This window comes from Anomaloglossus baeobatrachus, chromosome 7 (genome assembly GCF_048569485.1).
Source record: "Anomaloglossus baeobatrachus isolate aAnoBae1 chromosome 7, aAnoBae1.hap1, whole genome shotgun sequence".
Taxonomy (NCBI): domain Eukaryota; kingdom Metazoa; phylum Chordata; class Amphibia; order Anura; family Aromobatidae; genus Anomaloglossus; species Anomaloglossus baeobatrachus.
Genome location: NC_134359.1, coordinates 263,359,245 through 263,373,464, shown reverse-complemented (window position 1 = coordinate 263,373,464; position 14,220 = coordinate 263,359,245).

Below are 14,220 nucleotides of genomic sequence, written 5' to 3'. Positions count from 1 at the left end.
GAAGTACCTCAGCGGAGGAGTCAAGATGATGCGTGGGGATGGGGGTGGAGTCTGTTTAAGAGCGGGAAACGAGGACCCGTCTCCACTCTACCCAGTCTCAGCATTGACACCGCCGCCGTTACCAGCAAGATTGTCAGGGGCAGCGACGCCTTCACCACCGAGAGGAGGAGTGCTGCGCGGGACTGGTGGCCGTCCAGAGGAGGAGAACTGGGCACACTGAAGGCCGTCCAGAGGAGGAGAGCTGCGCACACTGGTGGCCGTCCAGAGGAGGAGAGCTGCGCACATTGGTGGCCGTCCAGAGGAGGAGAACTGGGCACACTGGAGCCCTCTGTGTGGGTGCTGTGCCTATTGTGGACGGTATTGCAGACTTTACGTACTTCTGTGTGTTTTAAGTAAGAGCCGTGCCGGGAGGCTCGGGTTTTAAGAGGGGAGGTATGCAGTGGGTGAGCAGACCCCTCTGCAAAAGGGAGCATAGTTAACCCGGAAATGTTATTAATAAAAATGTTTTATGTTGTATGCGTGTATGCTGAGTCAGGGTACTCCCTAGGTGCCAGTGTAGTGAGTGGTTCCCCTGGTAACAGTGACAGGGAAGGGGGAGGAGCTGGCAGCTTAGGAGGAAAAAGGAAGTGTGTAAGACAAGCAGTTGTCTCGGGGACAGGAGCGGAGCAGCAGAGCCGGGGCAGAGTGTGGAGCTGAGTGGGCAGAAAGCAAGAAAGAAAGAAGGGAGCTGGAAATCAGGGAAGCCGGTGAGAAAAGGAGCGAGCGGAACCTCATAGTGTGAAGCAGTCCGGTGTGGGTCCGGACTGTGGGTAGCCAGAAGTGGGAGCCGGGCGAAGTGGAGTAGTCAGGCACATCCCCACTGGAGGGGACGCAAGGACAGGCTTCCCCCAGCTAAGAAAGCGTAACATCACCTCTATGGCTTTGTTTGGGACTTTGTGAGAAGTAGCATCCGGGACAGCAGTGTGTGCACGTCAGGCAGAGTGTGTGAGCGGAACAGCAGGGGACACCGGAGATAAGGAGGTGGACGCAACCTCAGAGCCTATTCTGCCGGTGTGGGTCCGGTGTATGCTTGGCTGAAGAGTGGGTGCCCGACGGAAGTGGAGTACTTAGGGCATAGCCCCACCAGAGGGTGCGTTTGGACAGGTTGTCCCCAGCTCCACAGAAATTGTCATCTGCCAGATCTATTGCTGACCGGATTGCTTTGTTTTTTTATCTGTGAAGAATAAAAGAATGTTTGTTCCTTGCATTGTACCCTGCCTGAAGAGTGTTTGTGCGCCGGAGAACATCTACACCACCACCACACTCTGCCCCACCAAGTCAGCTCCTGTCCCCATAGTGACGGTGGAACCAGGGGTAAGCCTGATACCGAGGGCCACGACTACAAGGCCGGAGGCACCCCTGGCACCCCGTTACATGAGCATGAGTGTCACTCACAAAGAGGCAGCACCAACCCCACCAGTGACTTGCCCTGCTCAGTTGGTGCGATTCTGATCTAGGGATGGAAGGATCAAAGCTACAAAAACAATAAAGGTATTTACGACCCTCTTAGAAATAAGCTTACAGGAGCAGAGTAGATAGCAGAAGTATATTAGGAAAGAGTTAGGAAGAGTTAGGATAAAAGAAAGGGCGTCACATTAGTAGTGGAAAACCTCTTTAATTGTCACAGCTAAGAGTTTCCTCACAGCTTGAAGGATCAAAGCTACAACAGCAATAAAGGTATTTATGAGCTCTTAGAAATAAGCTTAAAGGAGTAGAATAGATAGCAGAACTATATTAGGAAAGTGTTAGTTAGGAAGAGTTAGGATAAAAGAAAGGGGATCACATTAGTAGTGGAAAAACATCTTTATGTCTTGATGGGTTTTATGCCTCTGGATGAAAGGAAAAATGTTTCTATTTACTGACAGGTAGCAGAGATTTTGGAATTTGAGTACATTAAAAAAGTCAGAACTTACAAACTAGAAAACATAAGTTAATTCAAAGTTGAAAGATCAGTATAAATGAGACTGGGGAGGGTCCCATTGATGAGATTCCCACTGATCGCTATATAAGGGGACTTGTGTCTCATTTTCTCCTCTGGCCACAAGAATGTAGTTGTAGCTGTTTTTTGTAGACGTAGCTTTGATCTTTCTGGCCGCAACCCAGAGTTGGACCAACTGGGCAGAGCACGTCATTGAGCAGAAGTCTGAGCACACATGCCCCGAGCACACTTCATCTCCTCTCAGCCCCCACCAGTGATGTAACCTGTTCAGTTGGTCCGATTCCAGTTTGCAGCCAGGAGGATCAAAGCTACAACAACAATAAAATGTATTTACGAGCCTCTTAAAGATAAGATTACAGGAGCAGACTAGATAGCAGAAGTATATTAGGAATGTGTTAGTTAGGAAGAGTTAGGATAAAAGAAAATCACATTAGTAGTGGAAAACATATTTAAGTCTTGATGGGTTTTAAGCATCTGAATGTAAGAAAAAATGTTTATATTTACTGACAGGTAGCAGAGATTTTGGAACTTTGAGTACATTAAAAAAGTCAGAACTTACAAACAAGCAACATGCTTTGAATCAAGGCTGAAAGATCAATATGGGGAGAGTCTCACTGATGAGATCCCCACTGATTGCTATACCAGGGGACGTATGTCTCATTTTCTCCTCTGGCCACAAAAATGTAGCCAGGAGGAGCTGAATGGAGTGGATGGTTGCGCATGCGCCGTTCTGTTCTGTTCACCTCTACTGGGTCTTGTAGCCAAAGGTTGTGGTGTTCAGTGGGGATCCCAGCGCTTTGATCTACTCCAAGCTAAGAATAGTCACCAATCCAGTTATCATATATTGTCTGGAATAACTCTTTAAGTTAACAGATCCTGACTATTTTAAAGGAATGCACTGATAATCCAAAGTCTTTAGGGTTGGTATAAAGGGAGGGATTTTTACCTATCTGATGCTCACCCTGGATGACCTGGCATCTGTCTGCCTTAAGGCCCCATCACATGCAGCGATATCACTAGCGAGTGTACCTGCCCCAGTCATTTGTGCGTCACGGGCAAATCTCTGCCCATGGCACACAATATCGTTCGGAGCCGTCACACATACCTGCTGAGCGACATCGCTGTGGCCAACGAACCACCTCCTTTCTAAGGGGGCGGTTCGTGCGGCGTCACTAAGCGGCCGCCCAATAGAAGCGGAGGGGCGGAGATGAGCGGCCGTAACATCCCGCTCACCTCCTTCCTTCCTTATTGCCGGCGGCCGCAGGTAAGCTGTAGTTCGTCGTTCGCGGGGTGTCACACATAGCGATATGTGCTGCCTCGGGAACGATGAACAACCTGCGTCCTCAACAATCAACGATTTTTTGAACATGAACGACCGGTCAACTATGGACGATTTGGTGAGTATTTTCCATCGTTAACCATACTATGAAGAAAAAGACATGGATCGCACATCCCAAAAATACAATGATCTAAAGCCGCTAGGCAAAAAATTAAATAGAACATGAGGTTCTTTTGTTACCATTCTGATCAGATTGTATTAAGCCCACTGCCACGTCACGGCAAACCTCTTGAGTGGGTCCCTAACCTGACCTTTTTGTGTGGCACCGTGCACTGACCACCGCTGCAGCGACAAAGCGCCAGCAGGGCGGGCGACCTGGTGCCTCACAGCACCCATGCTGCAAGGCAAAGCCCCCAAGGCTCCAGGCCGCGCCGCCCCACCGACACCACACCACCACAACAGCAGCCACCACACAGCACCAGCACACAGTGAGAGGAGCTGTGCACTCACCTCCCACTGGCTCCCATATGTGAACTGGGAGCAAAAAGAAGGCTGACCCCTCTTGCAGTCTCCTGCTGATTAAAATCACCTGTGCCAAATGGGGAGAGTGCAGATCCAAGCAAAAAAAGAGGGGGATAGACTGATATAAATACCATACTATGAAGAAAAAGACATGGATCGCACATCCCAAAAATACAATGATCTAAAGCCGCTAGGCAAAAAAATAAATAGAACATGAGGTTCTTTTGTTACCATTCTGATCAGATTGTATTAATATTGTATTTTTTTTGCTTGGATCTGCACTCTCCCCATTTGGCACAGGTGATTTTAATCAGCAGGAAACTGCAAGAGGGGTCAGCCTTCTTTTTGCTCCCAGTTCACATATGGGAGCCAGTGGGAGGTGAGTGCACAGCTCCTCTCACTGTGTGCTGGTGCTGTGTGGTGGCTGCTGTTGTGGTGGTGTGGTGTCAGTGGGGCGGCGCGGCCTGGAGCCTTGGGGGCTTTGCCTTGCAGCATGGGTGCTGTGAGGCACCAGGTCGCCCGCCTTGCTGGCGCTTTGTCGCTGTGGCGGTGGTCTGTGCACGGTGCCGCACAAAAAGGTCGGGTTAGGGACCCACTCAAGAGGTTTGCCGTGACGTGGCAGTGGGCTTAATACAATCTGATCAGAATGGTAACAAAAGAACCTCATGTTCTATTTAATTTTTTGCCTAGCGGCTTTAGATCATTGTATTTTTGGGATGTGCGATCCATGTCTTTTTCTTCATAGTATGGTATTTATTTTCCATCGTTAACGGTCGCTCGTTGGTGTCACACGCAACGACGTCGCTAACAATGCCGGATGTGCGTCACGGAATCCGTGACCCCGGCGATATATGGTTAGATAACGTCGTTGTGTGTAACGGGGCCTTTACACTCTAAGCCCATTGATTTTATTGGGCTCTATGTAATACCTATATTTCCCTGTGGAGGCGCTGTGGAGGAATTGAACACTTTTTGCTGTGTTCCTGCGCAGATTGCTGGGGGATCCCAACAGGGATTCCCTATGAGGGTGAGTTTTCAGTAAGATTAGGAGATGTTACTTAGTAAGCAATCAGAAATTAGATGTCTTACAGAATCCCTTGCGTCCGTCTGCTGTCCCGGCTGCGGTGGATTATTACGCGGTCTCCGGGACACAGTTATGTGATTGCTGATGACATCTGCAGTGATTGATTGACTGATTGATTTGCCTGGTAAAGTCACCCCTCAAGGACTGGTTGGGGACAATGGATGCCGCCACGCTCCGAATCCCCGAGGTAACGTTACCCTTTTAGATCAACCAGAATTAATCAAAACCAATTTTCTCTGAATATTCCTTGTATCTATCCAGTGTGAGAATGAGCAGCCCGAGGCGACCGACTCTGGAGCCGGAAGATGGATTATAGATCTACACTCGGAGGAACCAAGCCATGACACTAAAAAGCTTCTATGGGGACCCCGGCAGTAATCTGATGCATTAGATATGACCCCGTTACACATCCCCGCACCAAGAACGGGATTTTTTAAAGAGAATTGGAGAATTTGTCCTAGATTAACCCTTCATTTTAAAACCTGTATAGTTTATATTACAGTTTATACAGCATCCGGCAAATCTGCTGATTTATGTAGTTATGCTCTATACTTCACAAGTCTCCCAAAACGTCTGCAACATCAATTGTTGGAGAAAACCCTTAATTAACAAACTTACAGATGGATGCAATCAAAAACCAAAATAAGATGTTCTTCGGTTGTCTTATTCCTGGAACCTCCAGTGATCACGCTTATCTCCAAGACGACTTTGGCAGGGGCATAACGATCACCGTTAGATTGGGGGCCCACCGGCGCCAGCTGATATTTCAGCTGGATTTGCATCATTGGACACACATTGAACTGAAATGTATTGCTGCACAAAGGCCCACCGGGTCCCTGCACAGCAATACAAGATGCTGGCCAATCAGAAGCCAGAAGCTGACGTTGGTGGTACCGTGCATGGCAGGAGGAGCATGGGGGAGTGGATAGAAGGTGGGTAGAATTATTTATTTCTTTATGCATTAAAAAACAGAAGGAGAACAGAAAGCATATATACCAGGATGGGGAACATATATACCAGGATTGGCCCAAAATGGGGAACATATATACCAAGATGGGGGACATATATACCAGGAGGGGCCCAGGATGGAGAACATATATACCAAGAAGGGGAACATATTTACCAGGATAGGGTACATATATACCAGAAGGGGCCACATATTTACCAGGATGGGAGGCATATATTTTAGGAGGGGCCACATATATGTCAGGATGCGGAACACATATACCAGGATGGGGCAAATATACCAGGATGGGGAACATATAGACCAGGATCGGGGACATATAGACCAGTAGGGGCCACATATATACCAAGATGGGGTCACACATATATGCCAGTATGGGGCAAATATACTAGGATGGGGAACATATGGACCAGGGGGCCATGATGGGGGATATATATTTCAGGATGGGGGACATATATACCAGGAGAGGCCAAGGATGGGAAACATATATACCAGAAGGGGCCACATATTTACCAGGATGGGAGGCATATATTTTAGGAGGGGCCACATATATGTCAGGATGCGGAACACATATACCAGGATGGGGCAAATATACCAGGATAGGGAACATATAGACCAAGATGGGGAACATATAGACCAGGAAAGGGGACATATAGACCAGTAGGGGCCACATATATACCAAGATGGGGTCACACATATATGCCAGGATGGGGAACACATATACCAGGATGGGGTAAATATACTAGGTTGGGGAACATATGGACCGGGGGGCCATGATGGGGGATATATATTCCAGGATGGGGGACATATATACCAGGAGGGGCCAAGGATGGGAAACATATACCAGGAGGGGCCACATATTTACCAGGGTGGGGGACATATATATTCCAGGAGGGGCCACAAATATGTCAGGATGTAAAACATATATACAGGGATGGGGGAAATATACCAGGATAGGGAACACATAGACAAGGGGTGGCCCATGGTGGGAGATATATTTACCAGGATGGGGACAAATATGCCAAGATGGGCTCAGGATGGGGGAAATTAGTACAGGATATGGGACAATACCACGTAATGGGGAAGGGGGCAATGAAAATGTCTTTATAGGATTTGTAACACTTCAAGGGCCCATACATCTGCCCAACATGTAGAGGCGGAGGAGACACAGGTCCAAATTTTGTACCAAGGCCCATCAGACTCTAGTTACGCCACTGGACTTTGGCCATGAATTGCAGCACTATACACAACTTTTAGGCAGGTGTGTAAAATATGCTGCAAAATAAGAACACTGCAAAAAATAATGTGTTAATGGTTTACTCGTAAGTCCAATTAACAAAATGTAAAGTGCATGTACAAAAGAGAAATCTAAAGGACAACAATATTTGGTGACCGACTTTTACCTGCATTAATTCTCAGCAGGGAGATTGTTCCAAACATCTTGGAGAACTGACCACAGATCTTCTGTGTATGAGGCTTGTGCAGATCCCTTGTGTGATCCCAGACAGCTGAGATCAGGGCTCTGCGGGGGCCGGATCCTCACTCCTTGTTCTTCTTTATAGTTATTAATGACTTTGGCTGGATGTTTGGGGCCTTTTTACTGTTGTAGAATAAATTTGGAACCAATCAGACACGTCCCTTCCACACCTTATTGATCAGACATGGGGGAATTCAAAGGGAAAGTGCCCCCGGGTGCGTGCAACTGCTGGATCAGCGGCACGCCTTGTATCAATGTTTTGTGCAAATTGAAAAACCTCCAAAATATGATAGTGGTCATCCTTTCCAGTAGGGGGGGGGGGGGGGGTCTGAGTAATGCTACTTTAACACACACACTAAAATCGGCCACCTTACGGCTTTCTTTGACTCTTTAATGGTACTGTGTTATCAGAAAATGACCACCTATTGTGAATGGTGGATCCTGTGATATCTACTGTGTATAAAGGGGTTATCAGTCATTGTACAGGAGGAGGAAGAGGTGAGCTGTGATATCACCTATTGTGAATGGTGGATCCTGTGTTATCTACTGTATATAAAGGGGTTATCAGTCATTGTGCAGGAGGAGGAAGAGGTGAGCTGTGATATCACCTATTGTGAACGGTGGATCCTGTGATATCTACTGTATATAAAGGGGTTATCAGTCATTGTGCAGGAGGAGGAAGAGGTGAGCTGTGATATCACCTATTGTGAACGGTGGATCCTGTGATATCTACTGTATATAAAGGGGTTATCAGTCATTGTGCAGGAGGAGGAAGAGGTGAGCTGTGATATCACCTATTGTGAATGGTGGATCCTGTGTTATCTACTGTATATAAAGGGGATATCAGTCATTGTACAGGAGGAGGAGGGTGTGAGCTATGACATCTATTGTAAATAGTTGATTCTGTGTTATCTACTGTATATAGAGGGGATATCAGTCATTGTACAGAAGGAGGAGCAGGTGAGCTGTGATATCACCTATTGTGAACGGTGGATCCTGTGATATCTACTGTATATAGTGAGGTTATCAGTCATTGTGCAGGAGGATTAGGAGGTGAGCTGTGACATCTATTGAAGATGGTGGATCTTGTGTTATCTACTGTATAGAGTCATTGTACAGGAGAAGAAGGTGAGCTATGACATCCCCTATTGTCAATAGTGGATCCTGTGATATCTACTGTATCTAGAGGTGTTATCAGTCATTTTTACATTAGGAGGAGGTGAGCTGTGACATCACCTATTGTGAATGATGGATCCTGTATTATCAACTGTATATAGAGGTGTTATCAGTCATTGTACAGGAGGGGGTGAGCTGTGACATCACCTAGTGTGAATGGTGGATCCTATGTTATCTACTGTATATAGCGGTGTTATCAGTCATTGTACAGGAGGAGGTGAGCTGTGACATCACCTATTGTGAATGGTGGATCCTATGTTATCTACTGTATATAGAGGCGTTTTCAGTCATTGTACAGGAGGAGGTGAGCTGTGACATCACCTATTGTGAATGGTGGATCCTGTGATATCTACTGTATATAGAGGGGATATCAGTCATTGTACAGGAGGAGGTGAGCTGTGACATCGCCTATTGTGAATGGTGGATCCTATGTTATCTACTGTATATAGAGGCGTTTTCAGTCATTGTACAGGAGGAGGTGAGCTGTGACATCATCTATTGTGAATGGTGGATCCTGTGATATCTACTGTATCTAGATACATAGACACTTATTTTTACATTAGGAGGAGGTGAGCTGAGACATCACCTATTATGAATGGTGATCCTGTATTATCAACTGTATATAACGGTGTTATCAGTCATTGTACAAGAGGAGGAGGTGAGCTGTGATATCATCTATTGTGAATGGTGATCCTGTATTATCAACTGTATATAGAGGTATTATCAGTCATTTTTACAGGAAGAGGTGAGCTGTGACATCACCTATTATGAATGGTGGATCCTGGGTTAACTACTGTATACAGAGGTGTTATCAGCCATTGTACAGGAGGAGGAGGTGAGCTGTGACGTCACCTATTGGGAATGGTGTATCCTGTGTTATGTACTGTAAGCAGAGGTGTTATCAGTCACTGTACAGGAGGAGGGGTGAGCTGTGACAGCACCTAATGTGAATGGTGGATCCTCTATTATCTACTGTATATAGAGGTGTTATTAGTCACTGTACAGGAGGAGGTGAGCTGTGACATCATCTATTGTGAATGGTGGATCCTGTGTTATTTACTGTATATAAAGGTGTTATCAGCCATTGTACAGGAGGGGGAGTAGGTGAGCTGTGACATAATCTATTATGAATGGTGGATCCTGTGTTATCCACTGTACACAGAGGTGTTACCTTTAATTGAAATCCTGTCTGTGATGATGATGAGAGTAGCCATGAGTCCGATTTTCACAGAATGTTAGAAGAAATTAGAGAAACTTATTTTTTTGCACATACGATAAAAACTAAATGAGCTTTTATGGTGAGCTTAAGAAACCTTAAATGAAAATATATCCATTGTGCCTGTCTGTGTATGCAGAAGTTTATGTCATATATAGCACCCACCCTGTCCATAGCGCTGTACACAGATATAGCACTTCACATCACTATCTTAGACACACTATGGCCATTTTCATCAGAAGCGAGCGTTGTCATTATCAATCATGGGCGGACGTCACATATTCTGAATGTCCATTGGCTGTAGGGATGGACCATCTTTATTCTCCATGACATATATACTGCACACACCGGGCTTATTACACCCTGGGTATAGAAAATCAGCGTACATTCAGAAACAGATGAGGTCAGCTAGTCGGTGCACTCACTAATATTCTCTAGCCGCCTGCAACCTAAGACCACGCAGAATTATTGATTACATCCACATCACACCTCGGGCTGTCACATCATCTCATAGAAACTAATGGCTGATTTCTTGTATGGTGCGCTTCTGCCATCTAGTGGTAGATGTATGGAATGACACAAAATTACACCTTGTAATAAAAAATCTTTTTTTTTTTTTTTTTCCAATAGTACCCCCCCCCCCAAGACCAATATAGGCAACTTTGACATATATCGCCATAACAAATGTCATACAGATTAGCTGATTTGGATGCTTCTTATTGGACTTTTACTGGACTACTAGTCTTTTTGGTCCTGAGTCTGTATCCCACCCAAATATTACACAATGTGTGACCAGTGGGGCTTTCTACAGCAATAGGGGCAGATCTCAGATGATTCTGGCAGTCAGACAGACAAGATGCAACCATCACATGCTTGCCAGGCGGCTGTGCTTAGTCCCTGAACAGATATGATTGAGGTGTGGTGAGGTGTGAGCCGGAGCATGTCAGCACGCCAGGGAATTCGGTTCCGGAAATTTCTTAATTTTCGAGAGAAATGGAAAACCTGGTAGAAGTCCTTACTATGATTTTCCCCATATCTCTTCATTATATATATATATATATATATATATATATATATATATATATATATATACAGTGCCTACAAGTAGTATTCAACCCCCTGCAGATTTAGCAGGTTTGATAAGATGCAAATAAGTTAGAGCCTGCAAACTTCAAACAAGAGCAGGATTTATTAACAGATGCATAAATCTTACAAACCAACAAGTTATGTTGCTCAGTTAAATTTTAATACATTTTCAACATAAAAGTGTGGGTCAATTATTATTCAACCCCTAGGTTTAATATTTTGTGGAATAACCCTTGTTTGCAATTACAGCTAATAATCGTCTTTTATAAGACCTGATCAGGCCGGCACAGGTCTCTGGAGTTATCTTGGCCCACTCCTCCATGCAGATCTTCTCCAAGTTATCTAGGTTCTTTGGGTGTCTCATGTGGACTTTAATCTTGAGCTCCTTCCACAAGTTTTCAATTGGGTTAAGGTCAGGAGACTGACTAGGCCACTGCAACACCTTGATTTTTCCCTCTTGAACCAGGCCTTGGTTTTCTTGGCTGTGTGCTTTGGGTCGTTGTCTTGTTGGAAGATGAAATGACGACCCATCTTAAGATCCTTGATGGAGGAGCGCAGGTCCTTGGCCAAAATCTCCAGGTAGGCCGTGCTATCCATCTTCCCATGGATGCGGACCAGATGGCCAGGCCCCTTGGCTGAGAAACAGCCCCACAGCATGATTGCCACCACCATGCTTGACTGTAGGGATGGTATTCTTGGGGTCATATGCAGTGCCATCCAGTCTCCAAACATCACGTGTGTGGTTGGCACCAAAGATCTCGATCTTGGTCTCATCAGACCAGAGAACCTTGAACCAGTCTGTCTCAGAGTCCTCCAAGTGATCATGAGTAAACTGTAGACGAGCCTTGACATGACGCTTTGAAAGTAAAGGTACCTTACGGGCTCGTCTGGAACGGAGACCATTGCGGTGGAGTACGTTACTTATGGTATTGACTGAAACCAATGTCCCCACTGCCATGAGATCTTCCCGGAGCTCCTTCCTTGTTGTCCTTGGGTTAGCCTTGACTCTTCGGACAAGCCTGGCCTCGGCACGGGTGGAAACTTTCAAAGGCTGTCCAGGCCGTGGAAGGCTAACAGTAGTTCCATAAGCCTTCCACTTCCGGATGATGCTCCCAACAATGGAGACAGGTAGGCCCAACTCCTTGGAAATGGTTTTGTACCCCTTGCCAGCCTTGTGACCCTCCACGATCTTGTCTCTGATGGCCTTGGAATGCTCCTTTGTCTTTCCCATGTTGACCAAGTATGAGTGCTGTTCACAAGTTTGGGGAGGGTCTTAAGTAGTCAGAAAAGGCTGGAAAAATAGATAATTAATCCAAACATGTGAAGCTCATTGTTCTTTGTGCCTGAAATACTTCTTAATACTTTAGGGGAACCAAACAGAATTCTTGTGGTTTGAGGGGTTGAATAATAAATGACCCTCTGAATAAACTTTTCACAATTTAAAAAAAAAAAAAAAAAGAAATAATATTCTTTTTTGCTGCAGTGCATTTCACACTTCCAGGCTGATCTACAGTCCAATTGTGTCACAATGCCAAGTTAATTCCGAATGTGTAAACCTGCTAAATCTGCAGGGGGTTGAATACTACTTGTGGGCACTGTATACGTCATGACGTGACGCTGATCACTGAGGTTAACTAGGGTTGGACATATCATTGGTGCAACCTAAGCAGACACACAAGGGCCCAACAGCTACGGGGCCACAGTACAGGTGCTAGAAGTACATACATACATACACGCACCCTGAAGAAGCAGGGCGAAACGCGCGTTGTAGCACAGAGCCACACCAAGGTGTTCATCTATTTACATGTCGATTATTTTTGCTTTTGGTTCTTACTGGTACTGGCCACCATGATTCCTTTAACACCTTCTTGTGCTACAGATTAGTCTGTGGTTTCTCCCTTTGGTACTATACATTCATGGCATGCTACATACTTTTTCGTCATAAAATCACCTACGGCTAATGGGGGAAGGGTGCACAGTCAGAGGGCATGACTCCATAATCTAGACAAAAAGACTGAAGGAGCTCCCAAAATTCAGTCTGAACAGTTGCAAAACTAAACATGATTTATAATAAGAAAAAAACACAGTTGCACTCTGAAATGCTAAAGCATGCAAACAAATGCATGCAAGAATATAGATATGCATTACAGCTTATTAAATCTAGGAAAAAATTTAGATATTTAGCATACAAAAATGGCCATTTCTATATCTACCCAGTAGCCACGTAGTATACCAGATATGCCTTTTCATGGCTACTGGGCACATATAAAAATGGCCATTTTTGCCTGCTAAATATCTCACTTTTTTCCTAGATTTCCTTAAGCAGTAATGCATATCAATATTCTTGCATTCATTTGTTTGCATGCTTTAGCATTTCAGAGTGCAACTGTGTTTTTTTGTTATTATATGTCATGTTCAGTTTTGCACCTGTTCAGACTGCATTTTGGGAGTGCCTTCAGTATTTTTGTCTAGCTTATGGAGTCATGCCCTCTGACTGTGCACCCCTCCCCCATTAGCCATAGGTGAATTTATTCTTCAGTAGCAGGTTCCTTCTTGCCCATACACATGGAGGTGTGTAACCCAGAGAGGCTTCAGTTCAGTGTAGGTTCCTAGTATACAATATATGCCTTGACGTGGCTACTGGGCAAATATAGAAATGGCCATTTTTGTATGCTAAATATCTCATTATACAACAGGGTTATTATTTAATGCCCTATGACAACTTCTGAAATATAAGGATTAATAAAGGCCATCTCTAAATTTCTATATTTACTTACACCTTCCCAAATATTACTCTTTACTTTTGCCTATTACTTATTGTACATGGCTACTGGGCAGATATAGAAATGGGCATTTTTGTATGCTAAATATCTCATATCTCAACACAGTTATTATTTAACCGCCTATTACAAGTTCTGAAATCTAAAGATTAACACAGGTCATCTCTGAATTTCTAAATTTACTTACACCTTCCCAAATATTACTCTTTACTATGATCTATTACCTATTATCTATATACCTATTGCACTGATATGATCCATATACCTATTGCACTGGTGGAAGTTGCATGTATATACAATTTGGTTTAGCTACATTAGCTATTAATTGCAATGCCGATGGTTGATCCATTACAATCCAATTTAAGAAAATAACTAGTGCTAATAGTTCCTAACAGACAAATGTGAACAGGTGCAAACCAAACATGAAATATACTGTAACAAACATCTGCACTCTGGCATGCAAACATTGAATATAGGAATTTGGACATGTATTACTGCCATGGAATTCAATTTATGAATTGAGACACTTAGTGCATAAAAAAGGCCAGTGAGCCCAGCAGCCAGCGTCAAGGCGTATCTCTTTTGCTAGGTCCCTACCATGTATTAATAGACCTATCGACTATACCTTTCTAAATAGTTTAGCACTATGCACCTTAAA